Source organism: Lissotriton vulgaris, chromosome 7 (assembly GCF_964263255.1).
Source record: "Lissotriton vulgaris chromosome 7, aLisVul1.2, whole genome shotgun sequence".
In the NCBI taxonomy this organism is placed as follows: domain Eukaryota; kingdom Metazoa; phylum Chordata; class Amphibia; order Caudata; family Salamandridae; genus Lissotriton; species Lissotriton vulgaris.
In genome coordinates this window covers 1,399,902,931-1,399,923,417 of record NC_141695.1, presented here as the reverse complement: position 1 = coordinate 1,399,923,417, position 20,487 = coordinate 1,399,902,931, and the positions used below count along the sequence as shown (strand labels likewise).

Sequence of the window (20,487 nt, the reverse complement as noted above, 5' to 3'; positions counted from 1 at the left end):
AAAAGCACCAGGGGCAGATGGTGTGCCTATAGATGTCTATAAATCCCTACCAGCACTATGGGGACCAATACTCACATTGGTCTACAATGCCGCAATAACTGAGGGCTGTCCCCCCACCTGAGGGGAATCCGTTATTATACCGATCCACAAAAAGGGAAATAAATCTGAGGCAAAAAACTATAGACCCATCTCTTTACTTGACTCCTCAGTCATAACACAATAGACATAATACAATGTGGACCTCAAAAGTGTAAGGAGGGGCTATTATTATTATTATCATGGAACATAGCTGGACTCCTTGACAAACTGAAAGACAATGAGTGGTTGTACTTTGTTAAAAAATATCCTATAATATGTCTCCAAGAAACTTGGGTAACAGGGAGAAATGTACATATTGAAGGATATCAGAGCTTTATAATTCCGGCAACTCCATCTGCTAGTGGAAGAGCTAAAGGGGGTTTGGCTATTTTTGTTAACTTGTCGCTCATATGTCATAAAACCGAACACTACTCTGGCAACAATAATATCCAGATTCTAGAACTTAAGAGGGGTAAAACCAATTTTGTATTGTTTAATTTTTATAATGCTGTGAATCAGTCTGGAGATTGTAACATAGAGTCCTTGCGTGATTTCCTAAGGGCAAATGATAGTTTACTGCCACGCCTTAAGATTCTAGTGGGTGATTTCAACACACATTTATGTGGGAACCCTAGCGTGAGACCTGTTGAACAAATGGGTTGCAATAGTATGGAAGGAATTCATTTTGAACACTCGCGGAGGGGTACAGGTTTAAATGATCTAATGAATGAAAACAACCTATTCACAGCAATGTCGACAGTACCTGATCAAACTGTATTTTTAACTCCTACCTTTAAAGGCCATGCTACAGGATCTTATATAGATCATATTCTTCTTTCAGCTGACTTTGTTAATATTATTGAGGATTTTTCGATCCTTTTGAACATTTATAGCGACCATAATCCTTTATGCATTACAATGGGCACGAGTTTATTTGAAAAGCGCAACTCTAGAGAGGACCGTGGCCTCATAAAATGCATTAATGGTAAGCGTCGCCTAAAATGGTCAATGGTGGATTGCGATCGATTTTATACCTCTATTAATGTAGTCTGTAGTCATGAATTGACGGCATGTACATCTCCTGTATCAGCACCCTTGCAAATCTTGACATCTTTCAAGGAGATTGCCAAGAAGGTGGAGTCGTTTTTAACGATACCTACTAAGGGGAAAATCAATTCAAATAGTAACCCGAAATGGTTTGATAGTGATTGTTCGAAGGCTAGCCGCGAGCTTAAGAAAGCCTTAAAAACAAAACCAAGAGATCCACTGACCATCAGGGGCCTGCGGGCTGAATATAAGAAGTCACTTGCCGCCCGCAAGCGAGCAGTCAAAAAAAGCGTATGGGAGTCATTGTTAGACCCTGAGACACTAAAAAATAGTTCGAAGTTCTGGGAGATTATCAATAAACCCATCTTCGATTGTCCTAGTACTTCAAGTGTGGGAACTAATATCCCAGAGGAAGAATGGATAAACCACTTCAGTTCTATTTTTAAAAACAATGAGTCACAGGCAGAACATAGTCCAAATAAAAGTAGAGAAATTTCACTATGCTTCTCAACTGATGAAATTATAAAGGGAATCAAGGGTCTATCAAACAACAAGGCACCCGGACCTGATGGACTTCCGCCTGACCTCTTTAAATCATGCATAGCACTATGGGCGCCGGTCCTTACAGCAGTACTTAATGCTGCTGCGTTATGTGGATGCCCACAATCATGGGGGGTATCTACAATTGTACCTATTTTCAAGAAAGGAGACCGTAGCAGCCCTGCCAGCTATAGACCAATATCACTAATAAACTCCGTGGCAAAAGTTGTTGGAGGAGTCATTTTAAACAGATTGGTCAGATGGTCAGAGGAAAATAATATTATATCTCCAATCCAGTACGGATTTAGGCCTGGACATTCCACTATTTCTCAATGTCTAAATTTGTACCTTATCATTGGGAAGTACACTAAGGCTCGAAGAGGTACGATTCACATGGCGTTCATGGACCTCTCCTCGGCTTTCGATTGCGTGAGTCGGGAGAAGCTCTGGGGTGCCATGGAAAAAATGGGCGTGGATAAAAACCTAGTTAATTTTTTAGAAGATATGCACTCTGATACTAAAGCAAATGTCAGATACACCCAGGACCTAAAAGTGACTAAAGATTTTGGAGTGTACCGGGGTGTCCGACAAGGGTGCATTTTTGCCCCGTTCCTTTTTAACCTCTACATTAATGATTTGGAAGAGCACCTTTTAAGCACTAACACAGACTATCCGTATATTGGTCGAAAAGGACTGCCGGTCCTACTATATGCGGACGACACAGTCCTTTTATCTAGAACGGCCAACGGACTTCAAATTCTATTAGATTCCTTCTACTCTTTCATGAAGTCAAGAGATTTAAGTATTAACAATACCAAATCCTACATAATGAAGGTTGGCCAAGGCTTTAAAAAATTTAATCGTTTAAACCTAGCTGGAGTAGAAATCCCTGTAACTCACATATTCTCCTACCTTGGGGTCCTCTTTGATAGTCAACTAAACTGGGGACCCGTGATCCAAAAAAAGAAGGGAGATGTTACTAAGGTTAACGCGGCCATATTGGATTTCTCCAGAAAAATGGGAAATAGCCCAGTTGCCGCTCTACTCCAACTATATAAGGCCAAAAGTGTTACCACAGCATGTTATGGCAGTGAAATATGGGGATATGTTCCCCTGGATGCACTACAGATAGTTGAAAATAACTTTTTAAAACAGATTTTAAGGGTTCCCAGGGGTACAGCAAATTTTATTGTGCATGAAGAATTGGGGGTTCCGTATGTATGTGACAAAATTGCAGTGAATCCCTTGATATGTTGGATGAATTGCTGGTTAAATGACAATATCCCACTCACCAAGCTAATTTTAAGAGAAGCACTTACATGGGATAACAGGAAGGAGGTTCCCTGGCTAAAGTACTTACATAAGTGCTTTACTGATCTAGGTCGTTCTGAACTTTTCTTATTTCCGGAATCCATTACCAAAATGGATCTTATCACGGTCAAGAATGCTTTTATTGACTCTAGACAACAGGAAAGGGAATCATGTGAACTAAAAAAAGAAAGTGTACGTAACCATATACTAATCAAAAGCACTTTGCTCATGGAACCCTACCTGACATGGCAAATGTCTAGTTATGACCGTTTCCTACTGACAAGGTTCAGGTTCAACCTGTTTCATCTTTTGTTGGCTGTTCCTAGGGGATCTCATCGAGGCCAAGTGCTGCCGGCTTGCGGCTGCGACGACAAGTCTCCGCAAGACCTGGCACACTTTCTGTTCTTTTGTCCTTTTTATATCATACCCAGGAAGCTTTATTTGAAACCCTGTTTGAAAAAATTGCACTTTGCACAATTTCGTCCTGCACAATATTTTCTCCAGCTGTTAAATTGTGAATACACTTTGTATATATGTAGCTTTTTAAAATTGGCAGTTAAATTCAGAAACAGTATGGAAGGGTAATAACACGGATATATGAATTGTTATTTATATTGTTCGTTAAAGAAATTCTATTTTTAATTGTTTTTTTTTTTTAATGTCTGATATAGTCTAGTGCTCTTACTCATGTGATTTTAACTACAATTGAATTGAATTGAACTTTCTCCTTTTAATGAATACGTGTTCTATTAATTGTAATGTAAATACTTTTATGGTTGTCAATTCGAACAACCGAATAAAGTTTATTGACTTGACTCCTCAGTCAAAATTATGAGCAAAGTCCTATTGATCAGATTGGAGGAGTGGGCATCGGATAATAATATTTTAGCCTAATCCCAATACGGCTTTAGAAAAGGGTTGGGTACTCTGGAACAGAGCATCAATCTGGAGCTTCTAATAGGAAAATACACTAAAGCCAAACAGGGCCGGCTTTTTTTATATTTTGTAGATTTAAGCAGTGCTTTTGATTTGGTGAATCATGGCGTTCTATGGCCTGTTTTACTTAACCTTGGTGCACCCAAAGCAATTATCTATTTTTTAGCTAGACTGTATGAAAATTTATCAGCAAAGGTCCGGTACCGTCACCAGGGAGAATGCACCCCTAATTTGAAAGTAAACGAGGTATCCGTCAAGGGTGTGTGCTGGGCACTCTGCTTTTTACTTTATTTATTAATGAAGTGGATGAGGGCCTTAAAAAGATACTTGCGGACTCCCCTTTGGTGGACGGCAAAGAGACACCAGTTCTGCTTTATGCAGATGATGCCGTTTTGTTATCAGGAACTCCGGTGGGGCTTCAGAGGCTAATTGATGGGTTTGCCAATGTTATAAACAATAGGATGCTGTTGATAAATAAAACCAAAACATTTACTATGGTGTGTGGAGAGAAATATAGAAACCAGAGACCTTTTATAATAGAAGGCAATAAAATAATTAATGTGGAGTCCTTCTGTTATTTAGGTATCTCATTTTCATCAGATGGGGAATGGAGTTATGAGAAGTCAAAGGTCCAGGCCAAACTCAGAAAAAGTATCTATGGTGTTTTTAAATTTGCCACTAATTTAGGTAACCGGCGGGTTAAAGAAATGATTAACAATGCCAGATGCACTTCAGTGGCACTTTACGGTGCGGGAATTTGAGGACATCAAACATGTGGGATTTTACAAACTGAAGAGAATACTTTTTTAAAGAAACTTTTATGCCTTCCAACCTCTGCCTCTACAGAACTTATCCACAGCGAAGTTGGTCTTAATTATTTGTTGGACCTGATAGCCATGAGACCACTGCAGCAGTGGAGATCCATTTGGTCCAAGGAAGAGACCATTTTTACTAAGGCTATTATAAACGACTGTCTAAGGTTGGATAATGCAAAACAGATACCATGGCTTAAATATGTATTTAAATCCTATGGTGAAATCTTTGATATACAGATCACAGGGAACCATAGTAATTTCCCACCGCTATCTAAACAAGAAGTGAAAGGTACTTTCCTGACCTATAGGAATAAAAAAAAGGCAAGAATCCATTAGGAATCATGATACATATCAATTTTATCATATGTATACTGTTACAACGGGTCTCCAAGGATATCTAAAATTTGTTACTAGAAGTTCCCACCGTTTTCTTTTAACTAGAATGCGGCTTGGTTTAGTGCACCATTTGATTGCGTTCCCCACTATGAAAAAATATTCCTCCGCCCCGTGCCCATGTGATGGATCCACAAAGCAGAGTACCATGCACTTTTTACTTTTATGTAATCTGTTTTTGGCATTTAGAATCAAGTATCTTAAACCACTTTTTTTTTAAATATGAGGCAAAATCCATCAACGCTGCTATGTCCTTATTGATGGCTTTTTAAAAGAACCGGGGATCTGGTTTTTTTACTGCTTCCTTTATTCTTAGTTCAATTAAGGCCAGAAAGAGTATGGTATTTTAATGTTTTTTTATGGCATTTTATTCTTTTACAAAGTTACAATAAGGTTGGGCAGTGCCAATTTATTTATCACTGCAGGGTAAAATATGACGGGTAATATTATATGTAACTTTTTAGTTGCAATGTGTCTACTGTTTACATTGAGCACTCCGCACTTTCACAACCCCAGTATTACTTGATGTAATTCTATGCTGCATACCGCCTGATTCATGAAGCTAAATTGCACCCGCAATCGCTGCGAAAATGCAATTGCGGGCGCAATATCCGTAATCGGGATTCAACAAGAAAATAGCGACTTCGCAAACCCATAATTGCGAATTCGCAATAAAATTCGCAGAATCCCGGTAGGAGAGCATTAGCGAATCAGAAAACAAGACAATCTACGGATTCTGCGAAATAAATTGCGAATTCGCAATACTATGGCAATCGGCATTCATGAAAAATCGCAAATAGCGAAAAACCCAAAAATCGCAGTTTGCGCGGCGCAAATTAAGGACAACTCAAAGCAGGTGGTAACCATAAAAGCCATCAAAAATTTCCATTTAAAAAACCGTTGGCCATCAGTAAGAGGTACAGGCCTGACCAATCACACATAAGGACAATCAGCAGCAGCATTAGGAGTTCCACAATGCCAGGAATGTACATGGTGGTCTGGCGTCGAAGGCTACAGCGAGCAGCACGGAGGAGACGCAGGATCCAGGACAGGATTTTCCGCCGGCGGGTCACCTTGCTGGGCCAAACCAGAGAGCAAATATATGCAAAATACAGGCTGAATGGGGAAATGATAATGCAGCTAATACAGGACCTTGACCCCCTGATGCAGAACCCAACAAGGCGTACCAATGCGGTGCCTACACATGTGCAGGTATTGTGTAGCCTGCACCTCCTGGCCTCCGGGAGCTTCCAGGGGATAGTAGCGTCTGCTGGGGGGATATCCCAGCCCACCATGTCACGCTGCCTCCAGACTTTTGTTGACGCCATGCTCACCCAGCTACACCGTCACATCACATTTCCCACCAGCCAACAGGATTTGGACTTGACCAAGCTACAATTCTACAATGTAGCCCATTTTCCACATGTACTCGGATGCATAGACTGTACCCACATCGCCATCTGCCCACCAGCTGCCACGGAGTATATGTTCCGCAATCGCAAGTCCTACCACTCCCTCAACATACAGATGGTCTGCAATGCTAAGACATACATCACTGACATTGTGGCCCAGTACCCAGGGAGTAGCCATGACTCCTTCATATTCCGGCACAGCGGCCTCCACACACGACTGGCCAGGGGAGACTTCGGGGAAGGACACCTACTTGGTAAGTACACTTTGTCGACAATGTCACATTGCAATTAGGTAGCAGCGCAGCACAGGCAATCACCATCTGCTCCTCTCATTCAGGTGACAGTGGCTACGCCCTCCGTGAATACCTCCTCACCCCATACCTCAACCCTGCTACACCCCAGCAACGGCGCTACAATATTGCACACATACGGACAAGGAATTGCATAGAAAGGACATTTGGCCTGCTCAAGAGCAGGTTCCGCATACTGCACAAGACAGGTGGGGCCATGTATTACAGTCCTGCAGTGTGCTGCCGCATTGTGGCTGTCTGCGCAATACTACATAACATGGCAACCAAGCGCCGGATACCTGTCGACATCTCTGGCAGTGAATCTGAAGGCGACAACCGGCCACCTACACATGCGCGCCGTGCACGCGGGGAGAACCCAGCTGAAGGCCACAGACGTCGCAACCACATCACAGTGAACAGTTTCTAGTGCACCCTCTTCCCTCACCCCACAAATCACTAATACATGCAAAATGTAATAATGACACAACGCTAATGTGTGCTGCAAAAATAAATATAATTGTTTCAATCACAAAAATGGTACCAGTTCAACTATCTTCTACTAACAGCATTACTGCATACTGTTGTGTCAAAGGACAGGGCAGGCTTATAGTCAGCCTGTGCCTGTAATTGTCATATGTAGTCAATTGCGCCTCCTGCGCGTTCCACCCAAGCGCCTCTGAGGCTCATCCTCTTCTGGGGCACCTGTACCTGCCGTGGGCCTGGTGCTGCGCCTGAGTGGCGGGACTTGTGAGGCAGAGTGGCTGCTGATGCTGGATGCCCCCTCACTGACATCATCACCCCCAACAGTGGCAGGTAGAGCAGGAGGGTGTAGTGCTGTAACCGCCGTGGTCAGGTGCTCCAGGACCCTGGTCATATCCTCACAGCACTGGATGAGTTGGTGCTGCTGTGCTAGGGACCGCCGCGACAACTGTGAAGTTGCATTGGCTGCAACATAATTGGACCTGCTGTAGGCGGCCAGCCGGCTCATGAGCTGATGGTGGCGCCGGCGTGCTGCACTGCGCTGAGTAGTCATCGCTGCAGTGTTGGCCTCCATGGCTAGAGTCATGCGGGCCATTCCCTCCCCCACACCTGCCATGGCTGCAGTCATGTTGTTCATGCGGTCCCCCACACCTGCCATGGCCGCCGTCATGCGGTCCATGCGGTCACCCACTCAGGCCACATTGCGCCCAATCTTGTAGAGCTGGAGCTGTATGGCACCTTGCTGCCATTCCTGACGCTGATGGATAGCGCAACATGCGTCTTTCGACGCTCATACGCTCCAGCCCCTGTCCATTGCCCCTCCTGCTGATTGCTGCAGTGGTGTGCTGGCGAGACCTGCCACGCCTGCTCTGCTGGCCTGACACTGTGGCTGGCCGCTGTGTTGCCGCTGTCGCGGGCCCAGATGTTGTAGCACCAGCTGCTGGTGGTGTCACAGCAGGCGTTGCTGGTGCGGCAGGGACTGGAGGCACACTAGTCGCGGGCCTGGCTGCGGCTGTAGTTGGTGCGCCAGACGCAGGGGGCACAATAGTCGCGGGCCTGGCTGTGGCTGTAGGTGGTGCACCAGACGCAGGGGGCACAATAGTCGCGGGCCTGGCTGTGGCTGTAGGTGGTGCGCCAGACGCAGGGGGCACAATAGTCGCGGGCCTGGCTGTGGCTGTAGGTGGTGCGCCAGACGCAGGGGGCACACTGCTGGTGGACCTGGCTGCTGGTGTTGTTGCAGCGGCAGGGGCTGGTGCCTGTGTTTGTGGTGGCACCTCCTCCTCCTGGGCCTCCTCATCAATTAGCAGCCTTTCGCTGTTGCTGCTTTCAGCGCCACCTGTGAGGGTAAGTGGACGATCATTAGTTGCATGTATCTGTCAGACGTGCAGTTGCTACATGCATGCTGGGTGACATTCCCTGAATGGCTGTGGCTTTGCGTACTTTGGAACCTGTCTGGCTGCATTGTGGTACTACTACATTGTGGCCACACTACATCTCCCACAATGCTTCAGGGCATTCCCTGATGTGCAACAATGGCATGACTATGGGAAATTATGGGAGCCTATATGGTCATGGACATTCATAGGGGACAGGGTCGCAGTCGCATGCCACTTACCTTGGGTGTCTTGGGTGGGGCGGGATGAGTCCAGACGTGCGAAGCCAATGCACGCCTCCCTCTCAAGGGTGTCTTCAACCTGGTCCTCCAAGGCTGTGTTAGGAGGGACTGTAGGTCTGCCACCTCCAGTGCCCGATGCCTCTCCAAGGCGCTCCGCCACCTTCTCTTTGGCACGACCTCGGAGGTCGTACCATCTTTTTTTAAGTTTGTCTAGTGACCTATCGGCCACACCCACGGAGTTGACGGTGGAGGCTATTCCCTGCCAGATCCTCCTTTTTTCCTGCTCCGGGACCCTCCTGGAGTCTTTGCCAAACAGTTTGGCGTGGTTGGGCACCACCCCTTCAATCAAATGTTCGAGCTCCTGCTCTGAGAATTTGAGCTTCCTCTTCCGCCCTGTGGTGTTGCTGGGGCCAGGAACAGGTTCCTCTGACATGGCAGCAATGTTGTTGCAGAGTACAAATCACCAGTAGAATAGCAGCAGCTCTCCCACTTGCTCACTCGAGGTCTGCCTCACTGTGGTGAATGGGGGTGGGAACTGGCTGCTTCCTGGTTGTGATGTCATCACTGTGCTCGAAATGCAACTTCCCGTTTTCCCGATCTCGCGATTTTGCGATCTCGCAATTAGCGATATCGCAAATAGTGATATCGCTATTTGCAATATCGCAATCCCGACGCGGGTAGCCGGAAATAGCGATTTTTCTGCGATTATCGTTAATCGCAAACGGAATTTGCGCCCGCGTGCGAATCACATTTTTTTATCGCTAATCTTCATGAATTCAGATTTGCGATTTCTCAATAGCGATTCGCAATTTTTCGCTATTTGAGAATCGCAAATCCCGTTTTTCATGAATGAGGCTGATAGTGTCTATTGTTTACATTCAGCACATTGCACTTTATCTATCTTATTCATTAAGATGTAATTGTACAGCTGCTAAGAGTTAATTGCACTATCATAACCCTTGTATTACCTGATGTAATTTTATATCTGTTATGTGTTACTTGTTTTTATTAAGCATACTGCACTTTACATATCCTGTCTATTACGATATAATCCCTCAGCTGTTAAAAGTTAATTGTATTTTTCAATGATATGTACAACATTTATTATCTAGGAAACGGTCATATACTGAATTGTTTTTATTGTTTGGCATCATATGTGTGCTTTTATGGTTGTCTGTCCCAACCGAATAGAGCTATATTTGAATTGAATTGAAATAAAGTGTTTGCGTGATTTGCACAATGATCTTTCAGCTAGTGTCAGGTTTGGCCCTAATGAGGAATGCACTGAGCACTTAAAATTGCTGCCCAGGGTTTGGCAAGGTTGTATTTTAGCTCCTTTTCTATTTATGTTTTATATCAACCGCATGGAGCAAGTTCTAGCAGGTCTGGTCGCTGACGTTCCTAAAGTAGGGGGCCATTCTATACCTGCCTTGCTCTATGCCGACGATACAGTTTTAATTGTGCGTACAGCTAAATGCTTACAAAAACTTCTTAACTTATTTTTCAGTTTTAAGAGTAGCCTTGACCTGACAATGAACTTCTCAAAGTCACATGTTATGAAGATTTGCCCACCAAACACAAAAACCATGAAATATGTAGTAGATGGCCAACATGTCAGTCAGGGAGATAAGTTCAGGTTTTTGGGGATTCTATTGAACTCTATGTTTAACTGGCACTCACTCATAACTCTGAATGTTTTGTCTTTTAACAGAGCGATATTCAGCCATGGAGATTCTTCCCACAGGTTTGGGCACACCCATATTCAGTCAAACCTGGAAATTTACAGGGCTAAGTGTATCCCACTAGCAAGTTATGGCAGTGGAATCTGGGGATATGGCTTGCTTGTTCCACTTCAAGGAGCCTAAAACTATTTCTTAAGCAGCCTTCTGGGAGTTCCACAAAATGGACATTACAAAATTGTACACAAAGTGCTCGGTTTAGATGTTATTATTGACCAGCTTGGCCTATTTCCTCTAAAGCTTTTGAAATCAATTTAGGTAAAGGAGGAACTTAGTTTTAATAGACTTATTTTGCAAGATTGTTTAAAATTAGAAAAATCCTCCCTGGTTCCATGGCTGGTGAATGTGGCGCGTAACTTGCGGGCTCTAGGGAGGGCTGACCTATATGATAATCCTTCTGTCATAACTCACTCTGAGGGCAAATGGGTTGAAACTGCTTTTAGAGACAAGCTGGTATCGGAACGCGTGGACTCTGCACTAATGATACATTCCATGCGACATGCAATATAAGTAAAAACTGTAAGCAATACAGACCTTTATTTGACCTGCAATATGACACGTCATCAATGCTGCATATTGACCTATTTCAGGTTGAATGTATTTCCCCGCCTAATCCCTTTTAATCATGGTTGTTTTATGAACTTAGAGTTTCCCCTTTGGAATTGTGATAACACATCAATCAATGATCCATTACACGTTGTCATTCTCTGTGCAAAATTCCATAACTTGAGACATGAGTTTTTACGCCCTATTTTAAAACCATTGAATTTTTATTATGATACGCCCGCCTTACCGTTTTTACAGCTGTTATCTGTTTTTTCGAGTGCGCTTTTTGATGGGGGTTTTAAATTAACCCCATGCATGCTTATGATGAGCCCAGCTCGTCATGAGGCACAGTGGAGCTGTGCTCATGACGAGCTGGTCTCGTCATAACTGCCGCGGCACTCCCCCGTGCGGCGAATTCAAAATTTGCAAACATACGTGACAAGAATTTTCAATTCTATTAAGGACAAGGAGGCGAGGATTATGCTTTTCTCATTTCTTTATAATGAAATGCTCAGCAGCCAATTAGTAACAAAAAACTACATTACCCATGAACACCAGGGCATAACCATAGAGTATACAGTATAAAAGGTCACAATGTTAGTCCTTCTTCCTCTTTCTTTGTGGAGGAAGCAGTTCAAGTCCAATAAGGCAATCCAACGAAGATCAAAAGGAACAGAACAAAGCACGCCGCAGATGTCCAAAGGAACTGGAAGCAGGCAGCAGAAAAACACTGGGTCCCCGAAATAGGAAAAAGGGGAAACTTAGACGGATGGCACCGGCAAACTCTACTTCGGGTCAGAACCTGAAAAGAGACATATAGCCGTAACATCCAAACAGTGCAAGAGAATAAGAAAGTAAACCAGGGGGGGGGTGAAAACAAGGTATGAGAGAGTTTTGCAACATCATCATTACAGATCACAGCAAAATACAATGCAAATCAATAACAATGGGTGGGATAATCCTCGCCTCCTTGTCCTTAATAGAATTGAAAATTCTTGTCACGTATGTTTGCAAATTTTGAATTCTATGTCAGGACAGGAGGCTCCGATTATGCTTGTTCAAAGCTGATCCACCACCACAGAAGCAATATGATCGATTGGTTTATAATAAAACGTTTTGAAAACTGAAGCAGAAGACCAATCTGCGGCCTTCATAATGTCAAAGAGAGTGACACCCATGGAGAAAGCTTTGGAAGCCATCGTCCCACGTGCAGAATGTGCACCAAACACAGACACATCAATGCCAGCCTCCGACATGAGCCATCGCACCCAGCGCGCTAATGTAGCTGGAGTCACAGGGCGAAATGGTTTCTGTAAAGCAATTAATGTACAAGGGTGAGCAACCGTGGCACTCCTCGAATGTGCGAAACAAGGTAAATAGGTACTTCAAGGGTAATAATATTTTAGGTGCTCAGGGAAACACCTACTGGTTCCAAACAGGTGTTGCTATAAATGTGAAAAAAGGAAAGTCTTACAGCACGTAAGAACTGCCCTGAGCATTCTTGATGCACAACAAGTGCGTACTTGCAGGTTAATTTGAAAGTAGTTCAATAGATATTCAGAATTTCAAGAACATGTTTTCTTTTCAGAATAATATCCCCCTGAAGAAGTGCTATTTTAGCACGAAAGGCATTGGGGTTTCCATGTCATCTTAAACTAATCATGTGCCATGAATTGTGACGAAGTAATATGGATATTTGATCAAAAGTGAAATCATATGAAGAAATATGTACTCATGATAATCATGTTCTTTTGATCTATTCAAAAACATTTGGATGAATAAATATTCTTGAAATTCTGAATATCTATTAAACTACTTTCAAATTAACCTGCAAGTACGCACTTGTGCGTCAAGAGTGCTCAGGGCAGTTCTTACGTGCTGTAAGACTTTCCTTTTTTCACATGTAAAGCAATTAACAAATGACCCTGCATATCTGAACGTAAAGAAGCAGTACTTACTTCGTAATCCTTGAGGCACTGCACAACGCAAAGGTTGGGATGAGAGGGAAAAGAGGGATACGTAATCAAAGTAGTATTAGATTTAGTACGCCTGGAAAGACGAAACGTAACGCCTTCTGGTGTGAAACTGCGACCCGCAAGGTCCAAAGCACGGACATCCGTCACGCGTTTACAAGAAACAAGACACAACAACATGGTCAATTTAGCAGACAGCTGCTTGCGGGACAACAACGGATTAGAGGGCCAAGCCTCCAAGAACCGCAAAACGCTGGAAACATCCCATAAAGAGACATACTTAGGACAGGGCGGTTTCGAAAGACGTATACCCTTAAGCAATTTGGAAATGAAAGGATGTTCACCAGCAGGTTTACCATCAATCTGGACATGTCCAGCCGAAATGGCGGAACGAAAATTGTTGACCGTTCTATAAGTGAGACCTGAAGAGGCTAGGGACGCCAGAAAATTAATGATCAAGGAGACATCTGCTGAAGAGGGATCAACTTCCCTTTGAACACACCAATCACACCAACGCTTCCAAGCCCCTTTGTATCGTTTGTGAGTATTGGGAGACCAGGCCTCACTAATGAATTTGGAAGCGTCGCTAGAAATGTCTGGGATCGTCCAGCGGTCCCCGAGATCCGCCACGCCAGCAACTGGAGGGAACCGGACAGAATCAGGGGATGCGGATCTTCGAGAGGATCCAGTAAAAGATTCCACTTCTGGGGAAGAAGGAGAGGAGCCTCGCAACACATTTCCAGGAGAACCGGGAACCACGCTTGAGCCCTCCAGAGCGGAGTATCAGAATCAGATCCGCTGGATACCGTTTGGCATAAGCCAGAACCCTGGGGATCATCATGAATGGGGGAAACGCATAGCACAGAGTCGGCGGCCAAGCCTGAAGAAAGGCATCCGTGGCTAGGGCCAGCGGATCCGGTCTCCAACTGTAAAAGAGAAGAAGTTGTGTGTTGAGGCGAGAAGCAAACAGGTCTATGTGACACTGGCCCCAACGCCGAAGAAGGGAGCGGAACACGCGAGGGTGAAGCCTCCAGTCGCTGAAGTCCCGGAGATGTCTAGAGTGCCAATCCGCAATTTGATTGTGGCGACCTGGAAGATATTCCGCAATAACAGTGATCTTCTGCTGCATGCAAAAATGACAAAAGTCCTTGGCTATCTCCGCAAGCACCTTGGACCGAGTCCCGCCCAGCTTGTTGACATAGCGGACTGCGGACACGTTGTCCATCCGGAGAAGAATGCAGCAGTTGGACTGATGGGGAGTAAAGCACTTGATCGCAAAGGAACCCGCTAGGAGTTCCAGACAGTTTATGTGGAGAGATAACTTCTGAGGAGACAAACGACCCCTCGTCGAGACTGGACCGCATCGGGCTCCCCAACCCCAACGACTGGCATCGGATTCTATCACTAGTTCCCGCGACGCACCAAAGAGAGCTCAACCATTCCAGACCTCCATGTGGTCTAGCCACCATTGCATCTCCCACCTCACTTCCTCCGACAGAGGAATCTGATCTGAGTACCTGAGGCCTTTCCGGAGATGTTGGATTTTCAGGCGCTGCATTGCCCTGTAATGCAGAGGTCCCGGAAAGATTGCCTGAATGGAAGACGCTAACAGACCTACTACACGTGCCAATGATCTCAATGACACAGTCTGTCTGGAAATAACAGACGTCAATTCCCTCTTGATGTAACAAATTTTCTGGCTGGGCAAGAGAAGCTGACAGGCAACTGAATCTATCTTGAAACCCAGAAAATCCATTGATTGTGTCGGTGTCAAAAACAATTTCTGAATGTTGATCAGAAAACCGAGAGATTGCAAAAGATCGATGGACCACTCCAGATGAGTCAGGAGCCTGAGTGGGCAATCCGCCATAAGGAGAATGTCGTCCAAGTAAATAATCAGACGTACACCCCGAGCTCGGAGATGTACCACAACCGGCCTCAGAAGCTTCGTGAAGCACCATGGTGCTGACGAAAGGCCGAACGGGAGAACCTGATACTCGTACCAAACACCCTACCACTGAAACTGTAGGAACCGACGATGGGGCTTGAAGATTGGAATCAACAGATATGCATCTTTGAGATCTAGACGGACCATCCAATCTCCTTCGCAAAGGAGATCTCGTAAGAGATGGATGCCCTCCTTCTTGAAATGCCGGTACACGACCCCTCCGTTGAAGTCTTTCAAGTTGAGAACCAGGCGAGATCCGCCCCCTTTCTTCTCGACCAGAAAGACTGAGCTGACAAACCCCGTCGGATGACAGACAGTTGGAAGAATCGCCCCTTTTTTTAGAAGAACGTCGATTTCCTCGGAGAGGCAAGCTTGATCTTGAAGGGAAAAACTTAAAGGAGGGGGAGGACGGGTCTGATGCAGGGGTTGGTAGAACTCTATCTTGAACCCTTGAACGGTTTCTAGCACCCATGCATCGCTGGAGATCATGCGCCAGTTGTGGAGAAAAAACCGTACTCTGCCCCCCAAAATCACATCGCAAGCATGAATTAGGCTCACCTGTAGAGTTGGAGTCTTGATAATGGCCCTGTTGTCCTCCGGAATGGCACTTTCCATAGTTCCCTCTACCCTTGCGGGAGGGATAAAAATTCGCTCTGGTGGAATATCCGGAGTCTTGGCCTCCTGCACGTTGAGAGGCGTTACCTCGAGGGGACTGTTGATGTGAACCTCGGCCGAACGAGCGTCCACGATGTCGTTCGGCCTTGGCAAAAAACCGGACACATGGCACGTCGCAATGAAGCTTGCGCCTTGTCCAATCCACTGAATGCAGAAACAAATTTCGTCAATTCTTTCAAGAATGGTTGTCCAAATAGGAGGCCTTGCGCTTTGGGCCCGATTCAGAAGTAGAGAGCTCAGCCAACTTGGGGTCTAACTTCAAGAGAATAGATCGGCGTCTCTCGCAGGATAAAGCACAATTGGTATTACCCAACTGGCATATCGCCCTCTGCGCCCATTCAATTAATTCATCTGGGTCCACGAGAGCCGAAGCTTCTTTAGCGAGGAAACCAAGATCCAGAATTTTGGTCAAGGGACCCAGCAAATCAAGTAACTTATCTTAACAAGAACGCCAAGATCTATCAAGGCCCTTCTTGGGGTCCTTGGCGTATTTCTTTAAATAGGTGACCATAGTTGGATCAACTTCTGGCGTCTCAGCCAAATGGTCTGCAAGGTCAGGTCTCGGACATTCAGAGCGCAGCCTGGCATGAACATCTTTATCAAACGGCTGACGCCTGGACATACGCAGCTACTGCAGGTGAAGGCAACCAAGATGAAGAGTGCGGGTGAACTATATCCGCAGGTTCAAAGTTCAGAACAGGGGGATGCTCTGGAGCGTCCACAAAATACTCTTTGCACAGTCTCTTCCTAGGGGATGGACCCTCATGATCTGAAGAAGCAGATGTGTGAGCATCATCAGAATCCGTGATAGGATGAGAAGAGGAGAAACTTACTGAAGGTTTTGAAGACTCCGCTGCTAAAGTCTTAGCCAATTTCTGAAAGTCCGACCTGTGGGGATTAACAGGAGATTTTGAGGACTTTTTTGAAGCAGGTAGCCAACCCTGTTGTTGGGCATATTTGTTCAAATGGTGCTTCTGAGGATTAATGACACGCACCAGCGCTTTATTTACTGACTGTTGGACACCCTTGTCCAATTCCTCAACTAAATCATGTTCAAGAGAACCAGAGTCTCCTTCTTCATAATAATAGTCATCTTCATCATCATAATAAGAATCTTCCATGGTACACTAGGTGTACAGTAATGCCCACAAGATGACTAGCGGTGTCAAAAATGCCAAGGGCACTATGCAGGAGGAGTGTGAGGAACCCCACAGCAAGCCAGCAGTGCAGGAACAAACCTGACCAAATAGTAATAGAACGGGGAGGGAGAAAGGTCTGCTGTAGCAAAGGAAACACACTCTAGGCAATGCCTATGCTTCAAATTACTGCCCCAGCTCTCCTAGAACCAAGGCGTCTTACAGGGTTAATTCGTCTGACAGGCGGTGGGCATCGACGTCAGGGACGACAATCACTTAACCAGCGTTTGAACTCAGACGCCGGAAATTGCAAGTGCGCATGCGCAACACGGCTGCCTGCAGAAGAATGAAACGACTCGGGAGCGCTCGCGCTCCCTGCGCAAGCCGTCAACCTCTGCTCCCGCTCCACAAATACAAAACACGGGCAGCTAGCGCCCGGTCAAGAAGGAGGCGAACACGCGCTCCCGCAGTCCGAAAACGGACGAAAGATATCGAAACAAGCAGCGGCGGCACAAATCAACAGCCGGAGCCGGAGCGCGCTAACAAGACATGAAAGACATCGCAATGAAAGCGCTAGGCACAAAGCACGTAATACAATGCCAGGCAGTACAATGCTCAGAAATAAACCAACATTTGAAAACATGCATATATCAGTAATAAGGTAAGAAGCACTTAACTGGCTGCGGAGCAGCAAAGAAAGAGGAAGAAGGACTAACATTGTGACCTTTTATACTGTATACTCTATGGTTATGCCCTGGTGTTCATGGGTAATGTAGTTTTTTGTAACTAATTGGCTGCTGAGCATTTCATTATAAAGAAATGAGAAAAGCATAATCGGAGCCTCCTGTCCTGACATAGAATTCCACGCCTGTGTGGGCGTTCTATTGGAATGGGCGGAGTCATGACGAGTCCAGTTCGTCATGAGCCCAGCTCCACTGGGCAGCATGGCGAGCTAGACTTGTCATGAGCACCGTGGCACAGCTCGCGGCCCCTCCCCCCCGCATCACGGGGGAATTACCCCCGCTGCCAAGGGGTTAAGAACGAGTTTGGTAGTGAAAAATCGTATGTTATTTTTATTGACTTGACTTTTATGATTTTACATGTAAAATCACATAAAGATGATGCTGCTGATGATGATGATGATGATGATGACGACTGTTGTTATTCAATTTTGTTTATAAACTCAGTAAATGATCCAACGATTGGGCGGTTTCTCTATGCTAGACGATAAAGCTATATGGCTGAACAAGCCTTCTGACAAAATATGCAGATGGTGCCCTCAAGAACGAGAATCCTTACTTCATGCAAATTGCATCTGCCCTGCACTACTTGTTGAGCGTAGGTTTCTGCTACGCCCCCTTTTTATTAATCACCTCGGGGTGTGCAGCTGCAGACAAGCTGTCAGTGAGTGCTATAATAGGCTTTATATTTGCCTCATAATCCAGACCATTGCATTTTTTACCACTGCTTTGAAGAGACTTTCAAGCAACACGAGGAGCTGCTCGTTAGGCCCATTAAGACTGGTCACTTACACGGTCCATTATCCGATGTTTAGCACTTTGGAATCTTATTTAAAAAACGGTGGACTTTAACTGAAAGGTGCATTTTATTGAACCATGTTTTGGCACTTTCGTACCACGGCACCATATTAGAATGAACAGTGTTTGTTTTAACTAAAATGGGCACGAATGTGAATTTTGTCTCATATGGCATGATCTTACATTTTAATTTTTATATTTGTGTGTATTATTTTGCAAACGTTTTACTTCACTACGCAATAAAAATACATTTGACAATTGAGATGAACACCAAATTGTTAAGTGTGGTTATTGAATTTAAGGAGTGTTGGGCTGTAGTTTTCTGTGTGATTGGTGTTAAGTGTGAATGGGTTGTCGGCAGTTTCAGTGTATTAGTTTACGGTTTAATCTGTTGTCCTAACAGATTAGATTACACCACAAGTAAGTACCATGGAATGAATATTGTTAACACAAATCACTCTAATTAAAGCAGACTTTTCACCATGTCTCACATTATTCTGGTTCCCTCGGTTCACATGAGGTGATTGTGTTACAACGTTTGCTCCTTGGCACAGCACGAGTGTATACACAAGCATTCCCTCCCCGGTGGTGATAAAGGAGCCAATGACCTCACTCGCGATAGCGCGGATCAATCTCTCCTGTTCTAGCTGATCACAGGCATCCGTCCAATTTCTAGGCACTCCCTTGCCGCTTGTCGAGTACTCACTCCCACATTGTGGAGAAGGCTCTGTGGGAACCCAGACCTAACTCTCTCCTTCCTGTCCCACTCAGCCCCACGCTTATGGAGCAGCAGCTCTGATATCAGAGTAAAAGCGACCTAAATCTCAACTACGGAGGTAAGTCCGGTCACCTTCTGCACCACCTGTGTGTGAGCTCAGCAAATGCTCTTAGAGGAGGGGAGGTAGCGATTGAGTATCCTGGCTATGCTTACTTCCTATTCTGCCTCACCAGCTTTTTGTAATAATATCCTTAAAACCCTCTTAGAATCGACATTCTCATTCTGGCTGCACAACAGCACCAGTGAATACTGACAGGATTGGTTATAGGGCACAGTGCTTTTTGAAACACCTGCAGTCCTGTTTTTGGATGATAAAGAGCGTGGGGCTTGGAAAAATATGAATACGTGATTATTGAAAGGACTATCACCAAAACAGGAATTTAAGGACAGAGGAATGGGCTAGTCCAGATGAGGCTTGTAACTGCATTTGGAAGAGTCCGCTACATGCTAGCGTGCTTGCAGAGAAGGGTGTCCTTGGAACTGGCCAAAAAGCACAAAGGCCGAGGATTAATTGTGAAAGGGGGTGAAGTTTACTAGTGGTGACAACGATATCATATTTTCAAGGACATGCGTCGAAGAAAAATTAAAGTTAGCGGTCCGCACACTATAAATGAGCTGGGGTCTTTTTTCTACTTGCCACTTTAAATCCATACCTGCCATGGTGGCGTCCCATTCTTGATGCGTGTGTTGTGGAAAGAAGTGGCGAGAAGAGATTGAGAAGGAGGTTCGCAAGGGCCGCATTGACAGCAGAAGAGCTTCACGGGGTTCTTTTTAAGAATAATACGACAGAGTATAGAACATATTGACGTAAGAGCCAAGTCAGCAGACAGGAGAGCGTAAGGTGCAGCAACATGGACTCTTTCTGGGGCGTAAGGGAACTCCGTGCAGCCCCTGCGGTGCAGAAAGGGCCCCAACCTTTCATGGGGGCCACATTTAGCTCAAGGCCAATGAATGTCTGTGAGATATGCGAGACAAAGCGGTCCTCTTCACAGGCTGCTGGTGGGCCCCATCGCTTCGTGTTACCTCGTGGGCTCCTTGCCTTTGTGGGACTAGAGCTCCAATGCCCGCACTGCCGAAGAGATTTTGAAATGAGCTCTCAGACGAACTTGAAAACCTCTTCCTTGAGGGCACTGAGTCTTGGGTGGTCTCTAGCCTGAGCTTCTAGGGGATGCATCTCCAGCTGCATTAGAACGGCTTACCTCAGGAGGAGGGAGAGGTCAGTAAACGTTCCCCAAGG

General features: G+C 45.2%; 1 protein-coding gene across 1 annotated transcript in view; it reads left to right on the top strand.

Moving 5' to 3' along the window:
- The first annotated feature begins 19,104 nt into the window (after window positions 1-19,104).
- Window positions 19,105-20,487, top strand: part of LOC147705719 (sulfotransferase 1 family member D1-like) — a 319,319-nt gene continuing 317,936 nt past the window's right edge. The window contains exon 1 of the mRNA XM_086932152.1: window positions 19,105-19,308. The gene's annotated coding sequence lies outside the window, so the exon portion shown is untranslated. The remainder of the gene's footprint in view (window positions 19,309-20,487) is intronic.